Raw genomic sequence first — 21,848 nt, 5'->3', positions numbered from 1 at the left:
AACAAAGAACCAAGAAGAAAACCTTGAACCAGTAATAGGGAGAGGATTCTACAGCTTCCTGGAGGTAGTGACTGGTATATATCCAAAGAATCAGTTATCTCAGTGGAGAAGTACAAGAGTTGTCTGAAAAACAGAGACATAAACAGCCTACATGGTTACTTGAAAACCAGAGAATACATTGGGAAGGGGTGTGCTCAGGCCTTAACAACAGATTATAAACTAAGTATTCATGTGGCTTTTCCTATATACCCTAATACTACTGGGGATCTGAGGTTCCTTTTTAGTGTTCTTATTATCAATGATAACAGAATTTAGAGATGGATTTCAAGGGAAGCTCAAGGACAGTTTTGTTAAAATCTAAGAAAAAGACAGTTCAGTTGAGTTGAAAATTCTGGCAGCTGCCAGAAGGAGAAATGGAGAAAAGGCCATGGATGCCTCTTAAGATAGACATGAAACAGAAATAGATAGCTTATTAAGGAAAAGAAAAGCCCTCCCAAGAATGGAATTAGGAAAGAGTCCCCAAAAGCAACTGGCTGGCTCCACTCCTGAGGTCTATGTTGGTCTCTTTGCTCCCCCTCTCTTTTTTTCTTACTCTCCTCAACACCATCTTCTCATGACCATGTTCACTCTAGACTCTTCCAGATGCTGTTGACCGTACTCTCCCTCATAACTACAACAAATCTCCTCAAACACACCTAGGAGAAGTCATGTCTGTGTTTTTTTTTTTTTTTCATTCAGTAATGACCTTTTTTTGACCTAAAACCTAAATCAAACAAAGCAAAACAGATATATTGGATTTCACCAAAAGTGTAAGAAATGTTAAACATTAGATCTTTATCAAAAACTATAAAACTTGAATTAAAATCTTTTTCTATCCTTAAACATGTCTTGTAAGACCTTTTATGCAAATATTTTAATCTTCTCTACACAGAAAACCTTTGTTTACACAAAAGCCCCTGCTGCATTCCAGGAAGTTGATGGCCTAGAGAAAATGATTCTTTTTCCCTTGTAGAAGTCACCTTTTTCACATTCTTCCTTCATTTCCTGTGTACCCATACTTTTCAGAATAGCCAACTGAAGAAGACCCTAGCCAGTGAGGAAAAGACACAGCAATTAAAGACACCAATTCTATCATCAGATCTTGAACTTTTTTTTCCCTTTACCTGTCTGATTGTATTTTCCTGCTTTTCCTTCAATTCCTTCACCCATTTGTTTGAACATTCCTCTGTTTCTTTTATTTCTTTTAGTGATTTATTTATTTATTCTCTGAAGGCCACAAACTGTTTGGCTGCATCTTCCTGTATTTCTTTAAAGATGGTCATAATTTGACTTTATCTTCCTCTTCCTTTTTTTTTTTTCATTTTTTTCCTGAGGTATGGATGAGACTGAGGACTTGGATCTGGAGAGGAGTTGGAATTAATGAAAGTCTTCAGTTAGCTTTGGTGTTTCCCAGGTCTGCTCAGCTGGTACATCCCCAGGGAATGCCTGTTATTGTTGGAGGCTGGGATACCTGGGGCTAGCTGTTTTGGAGTTGTCTCAGATGCATATTTTGAGGAAACACCCTGGACTTATATATGTATGTTATATATATATATACGTATACGTATGTAGTATGTATATATGTATATATAAATATATATGCATTAGAAGATAAAGTTAAGGGAAATTTTCTTAGGTATACATTTGATAATTTTAGCCCCATTGCCTTGGAAATTGGGGGAAGAGAATCCCAAAACTAGGGAACAGAGGAAGGATCCCACCCTCTGGAACAGGCGATAGGTGGAGGACCTCAGGCTGCTGATTGACAGTACTTATCTGGAATCCATTTGGCCCATGAGAAGTGGATCCAAGTCCATTTCCCGAAGCTTACAAGAATCTTTTTATGTTTACAAAAAGACATAAGTTTCAGACATGTTAGCATCACCATTGTTTGTAATTTGTACTGAAACCCACACTGGAGAGAAGGCAGTATACTCACACCTTTGTGCTATAGTAGAGGCTTGGGAAATGATTTAGAGTTAAAAGCATGAATGCTCTTTAAGGTGAGCTTAGGGAAGACAGAAACCTTCCATGAAGCAGAAGTGTCAAAAGCTTTCTTGATCTTGATTTTTAGTGTGACTACAAACTGTGAAAGAAGGGCTTCTCCCCCCTATACAGAGGACTAGATGTATATAAATTTAGCTTATTGAGAAGTCCCTTTTAAGTCTATAATTAGAGGATAACCAAAGAAAATTTAAAATCTTGAGCTTCTGACTGTGATAATACTGGATCATAAGTGGAGGGATTTACCAGAGTTAGACTAATAGCTGATTAATGTTAAAGCTCTGAACTTTTAATTCTTTATTGTTGTTGTTTTTGTTTTTTCAATACAGGGTTTCTCTATTAACCTTGGCTATACTGGACTCACTTTGTAGACCAGGTTAGCCCCTAACTCACAGTGGTCCTCTTGCCTCTGACTCCAAGAGTGTTGGAACTACAGGTGAGGACCACCAATCCTGGTAACTTTGAAGTTCTAATACAAGAGCAGCATAGGGAAGGAAGTTATTTACATTCTTTCTATCTACCTTAAATCACTTTCTTATCTCTATTTAAGCTTTCATGTCATCCAACCTTCATAACCTGCATTTACCAACCTCAAAATACCTCCTTGGACCCTAAAACATTTTCTTAGATCCTTACAACTGACGCTTCTGTACTGAATTTTTCCTATCTAATTATTCACCATGAGACACAGGTTGATTATTGGGAGCAGGAACTGTAAAGTGGGTTCCTTTAGATAAAGAAATAGGAAAAAGTTACTTTGAAGTCTGTTTTCTGAGTCTGGTAACAAGGCACACCTATATAGTAGCAGCTCTAGGAGAGTAAGACTTGAGGCCTGATTTTCACACATGAAGAGAACTGAGAAGGCAGGTGAAAACTTGGTCTCTTCTATTAAAATGATAAATCTTTCATTAGTCTAGTCTTCAAACCCATTAGAGACATGATGTAAATTTCACCTGAGTAAGCATGAAGTGGAGACCAAGCCGCTTCCAAATCTATAAAAATGACAGGGACTTATCGGCTACCTGGACAGTCACCCAAGTTAACTCTGGGTTGGTGAGGCATCCATCTTCAGCTACCAGGCCCAGAAGATGTGACACTTTTCTATGAAGCAGGAACTTGGAGGGGCTATCCTACCTTTCTCTAGGCAAGAGAAGTCAGTCAGCTTTTTGGTGTCCTGTTTATCTACAGTTTGGATACTCTACTGTCAGCAGTGGAGACAAAGGGTAGCCTACAACCCATTGCCCAGGTTTGTCACATTTATAGCAAGTTTTGGGTGGGGGTTCTTCTGTGCCCATCTTCTTTAGAGGATAATAGGGGTAACTGCCAGGAACTCATGTGTCTCTCTACCATGGAAAATGTTTTCATTAAACATTTTAAATGCCATATTCTGTAGATCTCTGAAGTGCTTGAGGACCACATGTCTATCTAAAGTGTATCTAAATTAACAAACATAGCTTATATTTACTTTGAAAACATATACAGGAGGCTTAATAAGAACTTCAAGAGATTCATGTCTGGTATTGCAAACCAAGATAAAAACATTCTTGGGTATTCACAAGTTGAAAACGTGTCAACATGGAGAACCCCACATAGTGGGTTTCTGCGGCAGCTTTTGTCATAATTGCTAATTCCCGGAAGTGACCAAGATGCTCTTTAGCTGTGAATAGAAAAATAGGCTGTTTTGCGTCTAGAAGCTGGAAAGAGTAAAAATTAAGGAATGAAAGAAAAATTGATTATGAAGCCAATGAAGAAAGTCTGCAAAAGTACTATATGTCCCCAAATATATGATCGTCTAGAAAAGGGAAAGTATGCTGACAGTGAAAGATTATTAGCTCCTTTGGTTCAACAGAAAGAAAGTATGGATAGAAGCACATAGAGAGCTTTGAGGGCAGTGAAACTAGACTGTATGTAAGATGATGGTAAATTCATATTATTTCACACTTGTCCTACCTCAGCTTATGTAGGACATAAGGAAGAAAGAAACCCCCATGTGAACTACACACCAGGTGGTCAGTCATATGTGCCCTGCTCAGTTCACACAGCTGGTTAAGTCAATACACGTTAGTCAAAACAAAGGCCACACCCAGGTGGTGAATACTGACAATAAGGGAGGCTGAGCCTATATGAGAAATCTCTTGGCCTGAAACCGCTCTGAAAAACAAAGTCTAAATATAAATTGCATAATAATAAAAATAATATATATATGTTAAAAGAGGTTAAATTGAATTTGTACCTGCCCCCACGCATGTTTTAAAGCATGGCCTACTCTTTGCTCATTGCCAGTGAAATGCAACCTTATTCAATGTGTAAAGAGTACTTACTGACATGGTGACCAACAAAGTCTCGGGCAGACAATGGCCCTTAGGGACCACGTTCAAGTCAGACTTGCATCCTAACCTTCAGAGCAGACCGATCTCATTACTTGCTGTTGCTACCTTTTCTCTCACTGTAACTATTAACCCACTCATGTTGTGGGGTGGGACCTTCTGACCCATTTTTGGTTCTGACTGTTACAACATGATAAGATTGTAAATAAAGATCTGTGAAACAAAACAAAACAAAAAAAAAGAACTTCAAGTGGACATGTAGACAGGCAGACAGTCAGAGATCAAAGAGATCCATGATGGCAGATAGAGGGCAGAGAGGGGGGTGTCCTGCCCAGGGGAAAGAGAGAGAGAGCTGGGGTGGCAGGTGGGTCCTTTTATCTGAAGAATGGATACAGAAATTGTGATACATTTATACAACAGAATACTACTCCACAATTAAAAACAAGGAAATCATGACATTTACAGGCAAATGGACAGAACTAAAAAAGATCATCCTCAGTGAGGTAAGCCAGAAGCAGAAATGGTATATACTCACTTATAAGTGGATATTAGACATATAATATAGGATAAACATACTAAAATTTGTACACCTAAAGAAGCTAAGCAAGAAAGAGGACCCTGGGTAAGATGCTCAATCCTCATTCAAAAAGGCAAAGAGGATGGCCATCAGAAGAGGAAGAAAACAGGGAACAGGACAGGAGCCTACCACAGAAGGACTCTGAAATACTCTACCCAGCAGGTGTTAAAGCAGATGCTGAGATTCATGGCCAAACTTTGGGTAGAGTGCAGGGTATCTTAGGAAAGAAGGGGGAGATAGAAAGAGCTGGATGGGAAAGGAGCTCCACAAGGAGAGCAACAGAACCAAAAATCTGGGCACAGGGGTCTTTTCTGGGACTGATTCCCCAACCAAGGACCATGCATGGAGATAACCTAGAACCACTGCACAGATTGTAGTCCATGGCAACTCAGTGTCCAAGTAGGTTACCCAGTAAGGTGAACAGGGACTTTCTCTGACATGAACTCAGTGGCTGGCTCTTTATCCAACACCCCCCAGAGGGGAGAGCAGCCTTACCAGGCTTCAGAGGAAGACAATGTAGCCAGCCCTGATGAGACCTCATAGGCTAGGGTCAGATGGAAGGGTAGAGGACCTCCCCTATCAGTGAACTTGAGGAGAGGCACAGGAGGAGAAGAGGGAAGGGGGGTGAGATTAGTAGGGGACTAGGGAGAGGCTGCAGCTGAGATACAAAGAAAATAAATTGTAGTAAATAAAAAAATTAAAAAAAAAATAATTCAGTACAGAACCCTACCAGCTCATACCTCTTGTGGATCTCATAGACTTTCCCCTCCAAACATCCTTCCCCCCATTCATTGTTTTTTCAAGAGATGCAGGTATGGTTTGATATTTGAAAATTAATAAATTTAATTCATCATATAAACAAACTGAAAGAAGAATCCATATGATCTTCTTATTAGATATAGAAAAAAAAATCTAACACTCCTTTCATGATAAAAGTCCTGGAGAGATCAGGGATACAAGAGACATACCTTAAAAAAAAGTATAGAAAAGGCAGTTTATATCAAACCTATAGCCAACTTCAAATTAAATGCAGAGAAATTCAAAGCAATTTTACTAAAGACAAGATTGTCACTGTCTTCATACCTATTCAATATAGTACCTGAAGTCTTAACTAGAGCACTAAGTCAGGCAAAGGAGATCAAGGCGATACAATTTGGAAAGAAAGTAAAAATATATTTATTTGCAGATGATATGATAGAATACATACATGAAAAAAAATTCCACTGGGGAACTCCTACAGCTAAAAAACAATTTCAGCAAACTAGTTGGATACAAAATTAACTCACAAAAATCAGGAGCCCTCTTATATTTAAATGAGAAATGGACTGAGTAAGGAATCTGTAAGACAATGCCTTTCACAACACCCTCAAATAATATAAAATATCTTGGGGTAACTCTAACCAAGCAAGTGAAAGATTTGTCTGACAAAAACTTCAAAATATTGAAGAAAGAAACTGAAGGAGATATCAGAAAATGGAAAGATCTCCCATGCTCATGGATTGGTAGAATTAACAGCAAAAATGCCTATCCTGCCAAAAGTAATCTGCAGATTCAGTGTAATCCTCATCAAAACTGAAACACAATTTTTCACAGATCTTAAAAGGACCTTTGTTGGAGGTTGGTCTGATGCTAATTACCTGCCTACTGCATAAACCTGACTAAGTCATTATATTTTATTGGTTCTTTAAATGGCCTATACTTGGGAAGGCAGAATATGGTAGCCATGGATAGATTCCCAGGCTTTTGAGGTCAGAAGAACCACCGGACAGACAGAAGGGAAGAGAGGAAGGAGCAGGATGCCAGGATGGGTTAGCCTGGAGGAAAAAAAAAAACAAAAACAAAAACACATGGGCTGAGGAAGGACTCCAATAATGGTATGAAAAAGCCCAGATGGAGAATATAAGCAAGTACTATGGGATTATGAATTAAGTCCAACTGAGGAGGATTAGGTGGATGGCATTGGATGGGGGCTGGAAGATGGATGGTAAGGATATTGAGACGATGTTGGTGATATATATGCCTGGCCCAAGGTAAATAAGGCAATTATAAATCTAACAGGTGTCTGTGTCTTGTTATTTGTGATAGAGGGTTAAATAATAGCACCATGATAATATTAGGGTAAATAATAAACATATATAGTCCAACACCTTTTCATATTTACTACAACAGACAGTGCTCAGCTTTATAAGGAAAAACAAGCAACAACAACATCCAAAATCCAGGATAGCTAAAATAATCCTGAATAATGGAAGAACTGCTGGCAGCCTCACCTTTCCCAATATCAAGCTGTACTACAGAACTATTGTAATAATAACCACATGGTCTTGACATTTAAAAAAGACATATTGATCAATAGAATCAAATTAAAGAGCCAGACTTAAGTCTACACATCGATGGACCTGATTTTTGATAAATAAGTAAGAAATACACACTGGAAAAAGAGACAGCATCTTCAACAAATGGTGCTGGTCAAATGGAATGGCTGCATGCAGAAGAATGCAACAGATCCATGCTTACCAACTTATACAACTCAGCTCCAAATGGATTGAAAACCTCAACATAAAATTAGATTTCTTGAATGTGATAGAAAAGAAAGTAGGGGATAGCCGTGAACTCATTGGCACAGGAGACTTTCTGAACAGGACAATGTTTACACAGGCACTAAGATCAATCATCAATTAATGGGACCTCATGAAACTGAAAAGCTTCTGTAAGGCATTGTCATTCAAACAAAGTGGCAGCCTACAGAATGAGAAAAGATTTTTACCAACTCCACATTTGATAGAGGACTAATATCCAAATATATAAAGAACTCAAGAAACTAAAAATAAAAAATATAGTCCAATCAAAAAAGTGGGTACAGATCTAAACAGAATTTTTCAATAGAGGAAACTCAAATAGCTGAGAAACACTGAAACCAATGTTCAACATCATTAACCATCAGGAATAAGTAAATTAAAACTACTTTGAAATTCCATCTTACAGTTGTCAAAATGGCTAAGATCAATAACACAAATGGACAGGTCATGCTGGTGATTTGCTAGTAGGAGTCCAAACTTGTACAGCCACTATGGAAATCAGCATTACAGTTCCTCAGAAAGATGGGAATAGATCTACCTAAAGATTAAGCTATACCACTCTTGGGCATATACCCAAAATATGCTTTATCATACCACTGGAACACTTGTTACGCATGTTCATTGCTACTAAATTCATAATAGCTAGAAATTAGAAACACTTTAGATGTCTCTCAAGAGAAGAATGCATAAAGAAACTGATACATTTGCACAGTGGAATATTACTCAGCTTAAAAAATCATGAAACTTGCAAGCAAATTGATACAACTAGAAAAAAAATCATCCTAAATTACGTAACCCAGACCTCAAAAGATAAATATGGTATGTGTTCACTTATACGTGGATATTAGCCGTTAAATAAATGATAACCCAGCTGCAGTCCATAGACTGAGAGAGATTATGTATGTAGGAACAGAGAAGAGAGACACTTTGATCTCTGTGGGCATAGGAATTGTAATAAATTTTGTGAGTGGACTAAGGATGAGGGAAAAGGATAAGAATGGGAGAATCTGGTGAGGAGGAGGAATGAAGATGAGGTTAATGGAGGGAATGCCAGGAGATACAGTTAGAATGAGTGGCATTGGAAGGGTTGTATGATATCTAGTGCAGAGGAAACTTCCTAAAATATATTAAGGTAATCTTAGTGAACTCTCCAAATAAGGAGAAGGCATGGAGTTCCAACTGGCCATCTCTTGTCACCCAGTGAAGCTCCCAGTACTGGCTCTGGGATATATCCAATTGAACTGTTGGCCAAAGGGGTCCCTTGGAACTCGCTAAGCAACTCAGGCTGTTGCCAAGACACTAGATTACTCTCCAGGAACTGACAGCAAGGCCATGTTCCTGAACACTCACATAACTCATTGAACATGGAGAGGTCAACCTGGTGCCTACATAGAACTTTCACCCCTATTTTCTAATGTCTTTGGTATGGGAAGGTACTCAGCATGATCTCAAAAGAGAAACACAAACACCAAGTCAGCTACAAACCCTTTATTTACAATGCTGTACTATCTGCAAGAAATAGTAGGGCAATGGTGGCACAAAGCTTGTGGGAATAACCAATCAATAACTGATTTAACTTATGAAACACATACCTGAAACTGCTGGGGTGACCAACAACCAGAAACTAGATAGCATAGATACCTAAGGTAAAACAAAATACTACTGGTCTTAAAAAAAAAAGTAACAAGAAATCACTCGTAATGATACTTATTCTCCTATACTTATAGATCAATTACTTATTTAGGCTTAACCAGAGAAACTTTCTCCTGAAGCATATGGGAACCTATACTGAGACTCTCAGCCAGACATTAAAGCAGAGAAAGAGAGAGACCATGAAACACACAACTCTAAATAGGATATAGTCATCAAATCTCTACCCTCAGATCTCAGGGATTCAGTTCCATAATATATGAAACAGAGCGTGTGAAAGAGCCAGAGAGGATGGAAGACACCAGGGTAACAAGACCCTCTAAATCAACCTAGCAAAGCTCATATAAACTCACAGAGACTGAAGCACAGGCCCTGCACCAGGTCTTCTGTGTTTATATTATGGCTTCCACTTTAGTGATTTTATGGGAGTCGTGAATGTGTGCATGAGTGGATCTCTGATTCTTGTGCCTTCTCTTGTTGTTTTTTTTTAATTTATTTTTCTGTTAGCTTGTGCAATTTCAATGTGATGGTCATTGTTTTATATTACTATATATTATTTTGTTATGTTTTGTAATATCTTAAAACCTATTCTTTTTATTTTTAGATTTTTTTTTACTAATTAAGTCTCTCATATATTAGATATAGACTTGCATTTTCCTCCCCCTCCTCTCCGCTCAGTCCCTCCCTCCTCATCCCTTCCTCTCAGAAAAGGGCAGGCCTCCCACTGATATCAACCAAACATGGCATATCACATTGCAATAAGACTAGGCACCTCCTTTATATTAAGGCTGGGTGAGGCAAAACCTGTTCTTTTCTAATTAGAGACAGAAAGGAAATTGATCTGAATGGGAGAGGAAGTGGACAGGAACTGGGAGGAGTAGAGGGAGGGTAAAGTGTAATCAAGTTATATTGTATGAAGCCCTGCGGTGGTGGTGAAAGCCTTTAATCCCAGCACTTGGGAGACAGAGACAGGTGGATCTGAACTAAAGGCTAGCCTGGTCTACCTGGTGAGTTTCAGGAGAGCCAAGGAGAAAACCCTGTCTTGAAAAATCAACAACAAAAAAGTTATATGTGTGAAAAGAGAATCTATTTTTAACAAAAGGCAAAAAAGAAAGTTTTTTAAAGATATATCAAAGGTGAAAAAAAAACATTGCTTGTGAAAATGGAAGTGTGAATAAAAAATGACTACAAGATACCATTTCACAGCAGTTATTATTGCTATGATAAAAGAAAATTAAGGACAGATGATTGACATGAACAGTATGAATTTTTCATGAGAATGTAAGAAAATTAAAATACTGTGCTCCTGGACAGGATATTATTAAAAAATGTGGAAAAGAACTGGATGTCTACATGTAGAAAAATGAAAATAGATCCATACTTATTACCCTGCACAAAACTGAAGTCCAAGTGGATCAAAGACCTCAACATAAAACCAGATACTCTAAATCTGTTAGAAGAAAAAGTGGGGAATACCCTAGAACTCATTGGTATAGGAGACAACTTCTTGAACAGAACACCAACAGCACAGGCTCTAAGAGCAACAATCAATAAATGGGACCTCATGAAACTGAAAAGCTTCTGTAAAGCAAAGGACACTGTCATCAAAACAAAGCGACTGCCTACAAATTGGGAAAGAATCTTCACCAACCCTTTATCTGACAGAGGACTCATATCCAGTATATATAAAGAACTAAACAAGCTGAAAAGCAGCAAACCAAGTAATCCACTTAAAAAATGGGGAACAGAGCTAAACAGAGAACTCTCTGTAGAGGAATATCGAATGGCAGAGAAGCACTTAAAGAAATGCTCAACCTCATTAGCCATTAGGGAAATGCAAATCAAAACAACCCTGAGATTTCACCTTACAACCATCAGAATGGCCAAGATGAAAAACTCAAGGGACAACACATGCTGGAGAGGTTGTGGAGAAAGGGGAACCCTTCTCCACTGCTGGTGGGAATGTAAACTTGTACAACCACTCTGGAAATCAATCTGGCGCTTTCTCAGACAACTAAGAATAGCGCTTCCTCAAGATCCAGCCATACCACTCCTAGGTATATATCCAGAAGAGGCTCAAGTACACAAAAAGGACGTTTGCTCAACCATGTTTCTAGCAGCTATTTGTAATAGCCAGAAGCTGGAAACAGCCCAGATGACCCTCAACTGAAGAATGGATGCAGAAACTGTGGTACATCTATACAATGGAGTATTACTCAGCAATGAAAAATAAGGAAATCATGAAATTTGTAGGTAAATGGTGGGACCTGGAAAGGATCATCCTGAGTGAGTTGTCCCAGAAGCAAAAAGACACACACGGTATATACTCACTCATATAAACATACAACATAGGATAAACCCACTAAAATCTGTACATCTAAACAAACTAAGCAAAAGAGAGGACCCTAACTAAAATGTTCAATCCCCATCCTGAAAGGCAAAGAGGATGGACATCAGAAGAAGAAGAAAACAGGAAACAACCTAGGAACCTGCCACAGAGGGCCTCTGAAAGCCTCTGCCATGCAGACTGTCAAAGCAGATGCTGAGCCTGATGGCCAACTGTTGGGCAGAGTGAATGGAATTTTATGTAAGAAGTGGGAAATAGTAAGACCTGGAGAGGAGAGGAACTCCACAAGGAGAGCAACAGAACAAGAAAATTTGAACACAAGGAACTTCCCAGAGACTCATACTCCAACCAAGGACTATTCATGGAGATAACCTAGAACCCTGACAATGCAGCTACTTCTGATGAGAACTGATAGACTAAGATCAGAAAGAAGGAGAGGAAGACCTCCCCTATCAGTGGACTTGGGGAGAGGCATGCATGCAGAAAAGGGGGCGAGGGTGGGACAGGGAGGGGAGGAGGGAGGGGCTTATGGGGGATACAAAATGAATAAAGTGTAATTAGTAAAAGTTAAATAAAAAATTTTAAAAAATGCTGAAAAGACTATGGCAGTCTTTCAAACACTTAAATATATTATGTGATCCAGAACTTCCACATCCAAGAAAAAAAAAACTATGAATCTGAAATCACAGGTTTACACAGCTGTACTTGTACACCAATGTTCCTAGAAAGTTTTCACAATAGCCAAAGATAGAACCCTAATTTTCATGGAGAGATCAGAGAAAAAACAAACTGATTTCATTCACCATTTCTTTTGCACCACTAATGCAAGAGAAAACAAAATAGAAATGACTAATAATTTTCAATGATTTAATATTTATAATAAATAGTTTTGATCAGTTAGATATGTTCATTTCATGTTTTTGATAGTCTTAGAGTGAAAATCAACTCAACTTCTGTTTTGAAAACCCTCCAATAGCACAATAAAAATAAAAATAAATTAAATTATCTTTACATCACTATGTGAACTGGCCACTCATTCCATTCCCAACGTCACCTTCTTCAAGTCTTCCCTTCCATTTTTATCAGCTATAATTCTCACAATCCAACATTCTTGTGAGGGTGTCCCGAAACTCTTTGACATTTATCTGTTGATACAATTCAAGGTCATTTCCCCAGCCAAGTCACAGAACTACCAATTTTTCATATAATCAAATCCTCATCATACACTTTAATTTTCTCAGCCAAGCCATTAAAACATCTTACCCCAAACACCCTTTTTTTTATGCCATCTCATACTCAATCTGACTTCTATTTCTTCATTTCCCCCTATGTTTGATTATTTCTCACTTTCTGACTCTTGGGATTAATGCTATATGAGCTCCTGGATCTTCCTTTCTTATTTCCTGTTGTATTTATTGACTATAATACCTGTACATAGCTGGTGTTGTAAATTTGGTGCTCTGCCAGATGGCATTTCAGCAACTCAGTGGCAGCAGCTTATATCATCACTGGCTGAGGCCAGGTACAGTGCATTTCCACTGACGTTAGGAGTTACGTAGAGACATGCATCCCCCTTTAAAAAAGGTCCAGTCACCCCAGATCACTATCATTTTATTGTTCTATCTGTCTCCTGGTCTCTGTCTCTGTCTGTCTGTCTGTCTGTCTGTCTGTCTGTCTGTCTCTCATGTCCCCACTCTGAGAAGGTCTTTGCGCTCTTCCACTACTGAAAAACCTATTGTGTTAGATTTGTTGCATGGTGTGAATTTGTGGAATTCCTTGGCTCCAACCCACCAAGGTATTTTTCACCATTTTATCCTAATACTTGATTATTGTTGAAAGAAATTAACCATTACTAATATATGTGCATGGTATAAAATCTGAATAGGTGTTAGATGGGTGATGTTAGAATGTAGATAAAAATGTTGTGCTGTTCATGCCATGCCCACTTTCAGAAGCTTCTTTTTTATAGTTATAGTTGCTGTAAGGAATGTTAAGAACCCTAACAACCACAGCCAGTCTGTGAACATAAAAACCCAATCCAACAGACTTCTCAGGTACCCAGATTTCGGAAGAACAGCAGGCACCATTCTTATTTCACCAAGAAAGTTCACACATCCCAGATTACCAGACTCCTGGGATATCAGAGAGCTACTAGGATAAAGGATACACATAAACCAGCTATGCTTCTTCTCCACATCTTCAGAATGGAACATTCTCTTCCCTGGATTTCCCTTCCTAGCCAGGCATCAGGGAGATGCTGGCAGCTGGGAAACAGCCCTGCTTTCTCTGAAACATATAAAACTGGACACTAGCTGGACATGGTGTCACATGCCTTTAATCCCAGGCCTCAGGGAAGCAGAGGCAGGCAGATCTGTCTGTGAGTTTAGGGCCACCCTAGTCTACAGAGTGAGTACAGGAGAGCCAAGGCTACACAGAGAAACCCTGTCTCAAAAAACAATGGACACACTCCCACTCTGCTTTGTGGGACTGAATTTTCATCAGAGCCCTACATATGCTTTCTGTCTGCCTTCGCATTGAGGTCTGAACTCTCCTCAGAGTCCTCACTATGCTGTTCTCTGTATGCCAATGACATTAGTAACTCTTTGAATAAACTTCTTATCTATAAGGACAAACCTCAGTGGTCCTCTTGAAGCATAAACTAGAGACCTTACAGATGAAATTTATTTCCACTATGTAAGTGTAAAAACTGTTTATGTTTTTCCTATCAAAGGTGGCTAGCAGCAGGGCATGGTGGCCCTCACCTTTAATCTCAGTACTCAAAAGGCCAAGGCAGGTGAATCTCTGAATTTGAGGCTAGCCTAGTTTACATGACAAATTTCAGGTCAGGCAAAGCTACATAGTGAGACATTGTCTTAAAGCAAAAACAAACTAGATAGTTATGGTATACATTTTTATTCCCAGTACTTAGGAGGTGGAGGCAGGAGGATCTTCAAGTTCAAGGTCAGCCTGGTCTATAGAATGATTTCCAGCCAGAGTTATATTTCCTATATTTGCTGAGGGCAGATTTCCAAATTAACCTACTGAAAGTAGACTGTTACTTTGCATCTCAGCTAATAAGGAACAACAAGTTCCCCCTTTAGTTAGTGATAAAAAAAAATAGCCTATCTCGGCAGTGTGTACTTGCTAGCCTGGTTTGGATCATGGCACACACTTTTGGGGGAATATTGCCTTGTGGGTTACTTTTGCTTTATTTATATGCTTCTTTGTGAAACAGTGCAATTATTCTTTTCCAACACAAGTGAGAAAACTTTTTCAAAGAGGCTGAGTAGGGTCAAGCATAGTGGGACAGACTTGTAATTCCAGCATTCATAAGAGAGAAATAGAAGAATAGAAAATTCAGGGCTAACCTAACAGGATCCTTGATAAATTTCCAGTACCCACGTGGCAATTAACAGCCATTTGTAACTTCAATTCTAGGGAATCTGATGCCCTCATCTGGCTTCCATGGTCACCAGTCACACATGTGGCAATACAGATATACATTCAGGCAAAACGCTCATATACATGAAAAAAAATTGAGGGACTTTTATAAAACTCACAGCATTATGTTGTAAAATAGAATCAGGCAGACATGTAATCACATCAAGCATTTGGCAAAGAGATGGCTATATCAGAGGCACATATGGGAATCACCCCCCTTTTTTTAATATCACAGCTGTCTCTTCTGATGCTGCATACTAAATGGAATACGAAATTAACACACTTTCCCAGAAAGAGCAGTTACTTGGAAAAATCGGAAGCCTGCTTTCCCTCTGGGGTATATCATGGTGAAAAACCATGAACTACCACAGAGATTTACAAATATATTTTTCTAGAAATATTTTTCTTTTTAACTACTATATTATATTTGGCAAGTGTAAGCAAGGATTCAAGCATGGATTTTTTTAGGAAGATAAGGATTTTTATACCTTATCATAGAAAAGATTTAAACTCTTGTTATAGACTGGACCTGCTATAGCTGAGGCTGTATGTTTCTTATCAGAATAAAATGCTATAACAGAACCCCGGATCCCTAGGAAGGGATACATAAGTGTAGAAGGAATCTTTTGTGTATTGTATGGATGCAACATGTATCAATTTAGAAAACCTATAGCCTTAACCATGTTATTCCAAAGGAGATAGAAAATAGGGAAATCAACAGAGTGAATAGTAAGATCATCAGTTTAATTCAACAGATGTTCTCCTTGCTCAAAGCTTCTTCTCAGCAAATGAACAGTCAGTTCCATTCCCATTGTAGCTTTATATAATGACGGCTGTTGCAAGCCCTAACATCTATACTAACAAAAAGTCACCACAGAGTGATTTAAAAGCTCAATCAAGTGTTTATACTGAACAAGTGAAGAACTAGAATGTAGTTTGAATCTAAAGTCACTTGTGAAAATTATAAGCAATATTTGATTTTTAGAGATAAATACTGTTGTGTTCATGTTCTCATAATTTTATTTTCTGAGTTTTGAGATAAGAAAAAAAATATATAAAGATTACTATTTTAAAAAGTGGTTCAGAAACATTTATGTGTGTGTACTTTAATCTCTTAAATTATAAATTTCTACTAAAATAAAATATTTTAAAATAAATTCACTTTTACCTATTAAAAAAAAAACTATAGCGTATGGCTGAGGCAGGAAATAGGTGGGACATTAGGCAAGCAAAAAGAATTCTGCGATAAAGCCAGTCAGGGGAGAGTCAGCTGACAAGATGCACGGAAAACAAGACAAATTATACTTGAGCTCAGGTAGCCAACCATGTGGCAGAATGTAAATTAGTATAATGGGTTATTTTAAGTTATGAGCTAGTCAAAGAAGAGCCTAGCTATATGGTTTAGGTATTTGTAAATAATATTTTGAGTCTCATTAGTCATTATTCTGGGAGTTTGGAGACAGGAGGAACAAAACCTTCCTTCTACACATACGAACCCAAAGTGTAAGACTTGCCACAGTGTAATCCTTAACACTTTAACACTGTCTTTTATAAAACAATTATCAATAGATACTAATTTACACAGAGTTTCTCTCTTTCTCCAAAAGGAAGAATTATTCTTCCTGTTTTCATCACTTCCTCGTTTGTCAAATAATGGAAAACAAATTAGTCTTTGGTCTTAGTGATTTATACTAAAATTTTATAAAAACACTCTTCAAAACTAAAGTATTCATTGTTAAGTTTCAAACCTAGGACAAATGTCTGAGGTTCCTATTTAACATATCAAAGCAGAACTGGCTTCCAGGTTCTTCCAGCATCTTTCAGTCCCTACCTGTTACAGGACATGGCTGTCATACCTAGCCCTCTACCCTGAACACTCCAGCCCAGGGACTGAGCTGCCCTTCCCCCATTGGCTTCCTTATATAATCCAGACATACTGGTTACCTGCCTCTTCTGTACCTTTGCCCTTCTGCCTGCTGCACCTGGTTACCCCTTTACCCTCTTTCTTTCCTTCTTTCTCTCCCACTCAGCCTGGTCATATCCACTCTGGACTCTCCCAAATGTCCCTTTTCTCTACAATAAACTTTCTACTCCACTATACCTAAAAGCTGTCATGTTCTTTACTTTCCTTTTTCTTTCTTCCTCTTTCTCATTCATTAATGGTAATTCTAAGTTTATTTGCAGAAGCTGGTAACAAGTACAGTGTGTACATCAATGAACTTCATAAGAACAAATATAGCTCTGAGTACTTTTGTTTTTATAGTGCTAGGAATGGAACTCAGGGCCTTGTGCATGAGAAGTAAAAACTCTTTTGCTGAATTATAGCCTCAGTTTGCTGTAATTTTCTTTCAATCAATAAAATTTTACAGATTTATCAAGCAGAAAATGACGTTTCAGAGTATTTACAAATTCTTAAATACTTAAACAGAATCATTTACCAAATGCATTACCTAACAGTTATCATTTTGTGGTTGTGTGAATTCAACATCAACTCACTTTCATTTTTAAGATATATATATATATATATATATATATATATATATATATATATATATATATATATAATTCTTTATAGCTTTTACCCCCCTTTTTTAGAAACAAAGCGTATATGAAAATCTAGGAAAATCATGAGGAGTCAAAAAACTACTGATTATTGTCTTCATATTGTACAGAAAGGAACTACTCAACATAGGTTTGTTACTTCAATTGCAAATTCATTTACACATTTCAGGCATCACATGCAGGCACACTACAGTACAACCGAAAAAAAAAAAAAGATGCAATATTTCAGTGACTGCACTTGTTTTTTTCTTTCAATTTTCAGTTTGTTACTTTATAAGTTTTTTTTTACAGATACTTTTTTTATTAATTACACTTTATTCATTTTGTATCCCCCCATAAGCCCCGCCCTCCTCCCCTCCCAGTCCCACCCTCCCCCCCTTTCTGCATGCATGCCCCTCCCCAAGTCCACTGATAGGGGAGGTCCTCCTCTCCTTCCTTTTGATCTTAGTCTATCAGATCACATCAGGAGTGGCTGCATTGTCATCTTCTGTGGCCTGGTAAGGCTGCTCCCCTCTCAGGGGGAGGTGATCAAAGAACAGGCCAATCAGATTATGTCAGAGGCAGTCCCTCTTCCCATTACTATGGAACCCACTTGGACACTGAACTGCCATGGGCTACATCTGTGCAGGGGTTTTAGGTTATCTCCATGAATAGTCCTTGGTTGGAGTATGAGTCTCTGGGAAGTTCCCTGTGTTCAAATTTTCTGGTTCTGTTGCTCTCCTTGTGGAGTTCCTGTCCTCTCCAGATCTTACTATTTCCCACTTTTTATATAAGATTCCATGCACTCTGCCCAACAGTTGGCCATAAGTCTCAGTGTCTGCTTTGATAGTCTGCAGGGCAGAGCCTTTTGTGAACTTGTGTGCCTTTATGTTTAGGAATAGATGTTAAGGATTGCAATGTCCTCTTGGTGGATTTTTCCCTTGATAGGAATTAATGTCCTTATCTGTCTCTTCTGATAAGATTTGGGTTGAAATCTATTTTGTCAGATATTAGAATGACTACACACAGCTTTTTTCTCAGACCCATTTGCTTGAAATATCTTTTATCAATCCTTTACCCTGAGGTGTTGTCTATCCTGAGGTTAAGGTGTGTTTCTTGGATGAAGCAGAATGATGAATCATGTTTTCCCATCCATTTTCTTAGTCTGTGTCTTTTTTATTGGGGGATTGAGACTACTGCGGTTTAGAGGTATCAATGAACAGTATTTTCTGATTTTTGTTATTTTATTGTTATGGTGGTTGTGATGGTAGTGGTGTGTGTATGTGTGTGTGTGTGTGTGTGTGTGTGTGTGTGTGTGTGTGTATGTGTGTATGTGTGTGAGTGTGTGTGTTTTCCCTCTTTTGATATGCTGGTCTGGGTGTATTTATTCCTTGTGTTTTCTTGGATGTGATTTTTTTTTTAAGTTGAAGTTTTTCTTCTTTTGCCTTTTATAGGGCCGAATTTGTAAACACATACTGCTTAAATTTGGTTTTGTTTTGAGATGTCTTATTTTCTCTTTCTATTGTGATTGAGAGGTTTTCTGAGCATAATAGTCTGATCTAGAATCTGTGTTCTCTTAAGAGTCTGGAAGCCAATCATCCAGGTAACTCGGATTTTAGAGACACCATTGAGAAGTCAAGTGTAATTCTGATAGGTTTGCCTTTATATGTTACTTTGTCTTCTTCCCTTACAGCTTTTAATGTTATTTCTATGCTCTATTCATTTAGTGTTTTAATTATTATGTGCCAGAGGCACTTTATTTTCTGATCTAGTTTATTTTCTTTTCTCTTCTACATGCACAATGATAGGCACCTTTTTCTTTAGGTTAGGCAAACTTTCTTCTATGATTTTGTTGAAAATATTTTCTGTGCCTTTTTTTTTAACCTGGGTTTTTTTCTCCTTCCTTTATTCCTATTATTCTTAGGTTTGGTCTTTTCTTCATGTCCCAGATTTCCTGGATATTTTTTTGCCAGGATTTTTTTATATATAATATTTTCTTTGACTGAAGTATGCATTTCTTCTATTATGTCTTCAATGCCTAAGGGTCTCTCTTGTGTTTCATTGGTGAGGCTTGCCTCTGTGCTTCCTGTTTGAGTATTAAATTTTTCATTTCTAGATTTTCCCCAGTTTGGGTTTTCTTTATTGATTTGATTTCCAATTTCAGGCTTTGAACAGTTTTATTACTTCTTCCCACTTTTTGTGTTCCATAACTTTCTTTAATAAAATTATTTATTTCCTCTTTAAGGACCTTTAATTTATTCATTTCCTTTTTAAGGACCTTTATAATATGCTTAAAGTGTATTTTAAGATCTTTGTCCTGTGCTTCAGCTATGTAGCAACGATCAGGACCTACTGTTGTAAGGTTGCTAGGCTGGTTCTAATGGAGACATATTGTTCTGGTTGCTATTGATTGTGTGTTTGCACTGGCATCTAGGCATCTGGGTTTGGGAAGATTGCAATTCTATGTGCTGATGTCTGTTCTTCTTTGCTGGGTGTATGTTTTGTTCCATGGTTTCTGTTTCCTTTCTGGTTCTTAAGAGAGTGTGGTGGGCATGTGTTGCCTATTGAAAAATCTTTTGTGATAATGATAGGTGTGGTCACTGGGGGTTCCTGGTAAGACACATTTATAAGGTTTAAGAATTGACACCTAGAAATAGGGATAGACTGGGAGGGAGTGGCTGAGGGTGTTCACAGGAGAAAGGAAAGCAGGATCTGTTTAGTCCCCTGGGCATGAGCATAGCCAGGAAGGAGAAGCCACAAGTAGTTTTCCACAGAGCCAGGGATGATACTGGAGATTTGGATATGGAGGAGAGAAGGGAGAGTGAATGTCTAAAGCTTGCTTACCTGCTTCAATGGCCTACTTGCTCCTCAGGCAGGCTTGGCTGGAGGCTTCCTAGGGAATGCCTGCTGGAGTTGCAGGCTAGTATAAATTAATGAATGGGGCAAAGTAAGTTTGAGAGGGAGAATCTGTGTGATACACTGGAGATCTACAGACATAAAGAAGCTAAACAGCAAGGAAGACCTTAAAGAGGATACTTAAATCTCATTCAGAATGGCAAACAGAATAGATACCAGAAGTGGTGGAAGAGAGGGAACAGGTTGGGAGCGTACACAGAGGTCCTCTGAAAAGCTTCACCCAACAGGGGATTGAAGCAGATGCTGAGACTCAAGGCCAAAGATTGGGCAGAGTAGAGGAAATCTTATGGAAGAAATGGGGGAGGATAAAAGGACATGGAGGGGACAGGAGCCCTACAAGGAGACCAACACAGCTAAAAATTCTGAGCCCAGGGGGTCCTGCAGAGACTGATTTACCAACCAAGGACCATCCAGGGAGAGGAACTAGACCTCCTTTTCAGGTGTAGCTGATTGGTAGCTTAGTCTCAATGTGGGTGCCTGAATAAGGCAAGCAGGGGCTGCTTCTGTCATGAACTCAGTTGCCTGCTATTTGATCACTTTCCCTTGGTGATACAGCCTTGCCAGGCCTCAGAGAAAGAGGATCCAGGCAGTCCTAGTTAGACTTTATAGTCTAGGGTCAGACGGCAGGGGAGGAGAACTCCCATTTTCAGCGGACTAGAGGAAGAGGATGGAGGAATGAGGGAGGGAGGAAGGGTGTGACTAGGAGGATATGAAAGAGGGGTCTACAATCAGGATATAAAATGATAACTTGTAAAAAAAAAAACTTATGAATCACTTTTGACAATTTCCTTAGCAATAAAAGCAAAAAAGCACTGATTCTTGGATTCATGTTTAGTACACCCTGAAGAAGACCAAGAAGAAGAAGACTAAGAAGAAGAAGACGAAGATGAGGAAGAAGAAGAAGAAGAAGAAGAAGAAGAAGAAGAAGAAGAAGAGGAAGAGGAAGAGGAAGAAGAAGGGAAAGAAGGAAGAGGAAAAAGAAATTAAAGTATCATGATGTTAGGAATTGTTATAGATAGATATTTTTAATTCAAAACATTTAATTGAATGTGTGTGTGTGTGTGTGTGTGTGTGTGTGTGTGTGTGTGTGTGTACGTGACCACAAGCATAGACTACAGCATACATGTGGAGGTCAGAGGACAATTCTTGGGGGTTGGTGCTCTTCTTCCACTGTGTGGTTTCCAGGTATCTTGAGGCTTGGCTATAACTGCCTTTAACCAATGAGAAATCACATTCACTTTATTGTATATGTTTTAAAAAAAACACAAAATCAAGATGAAATCTTTTCACATTTTTTAAACAATCATTCAAATACTACAAAAGATCCAAGACTTTTAATATGAAGGGGTGCTGGATTTTGCCAAATGCTTTTTCGGCATGGTGTGTGTGTGTGTGTGTGTGTGTGTGTGTGTGTGTGTGTGTGTGTG

This window comes from Psammomys obesus, unplaced genomic scaffold, assembly GCF_907164565.1.
Source record: "Psammomys obesus unplaced genomic scaffold, mPsaObe1.curated_primary_1811, whole genome shotgun sequence".
Lineage (NCBI taxonomy): Eukaryota > Metazoa > Chordata > Mammalia > Rodentia > Muridae > Psammomys > Psammomys obesus.
This window is presented reverse-complemented; position numbering follows the sequence as displayed.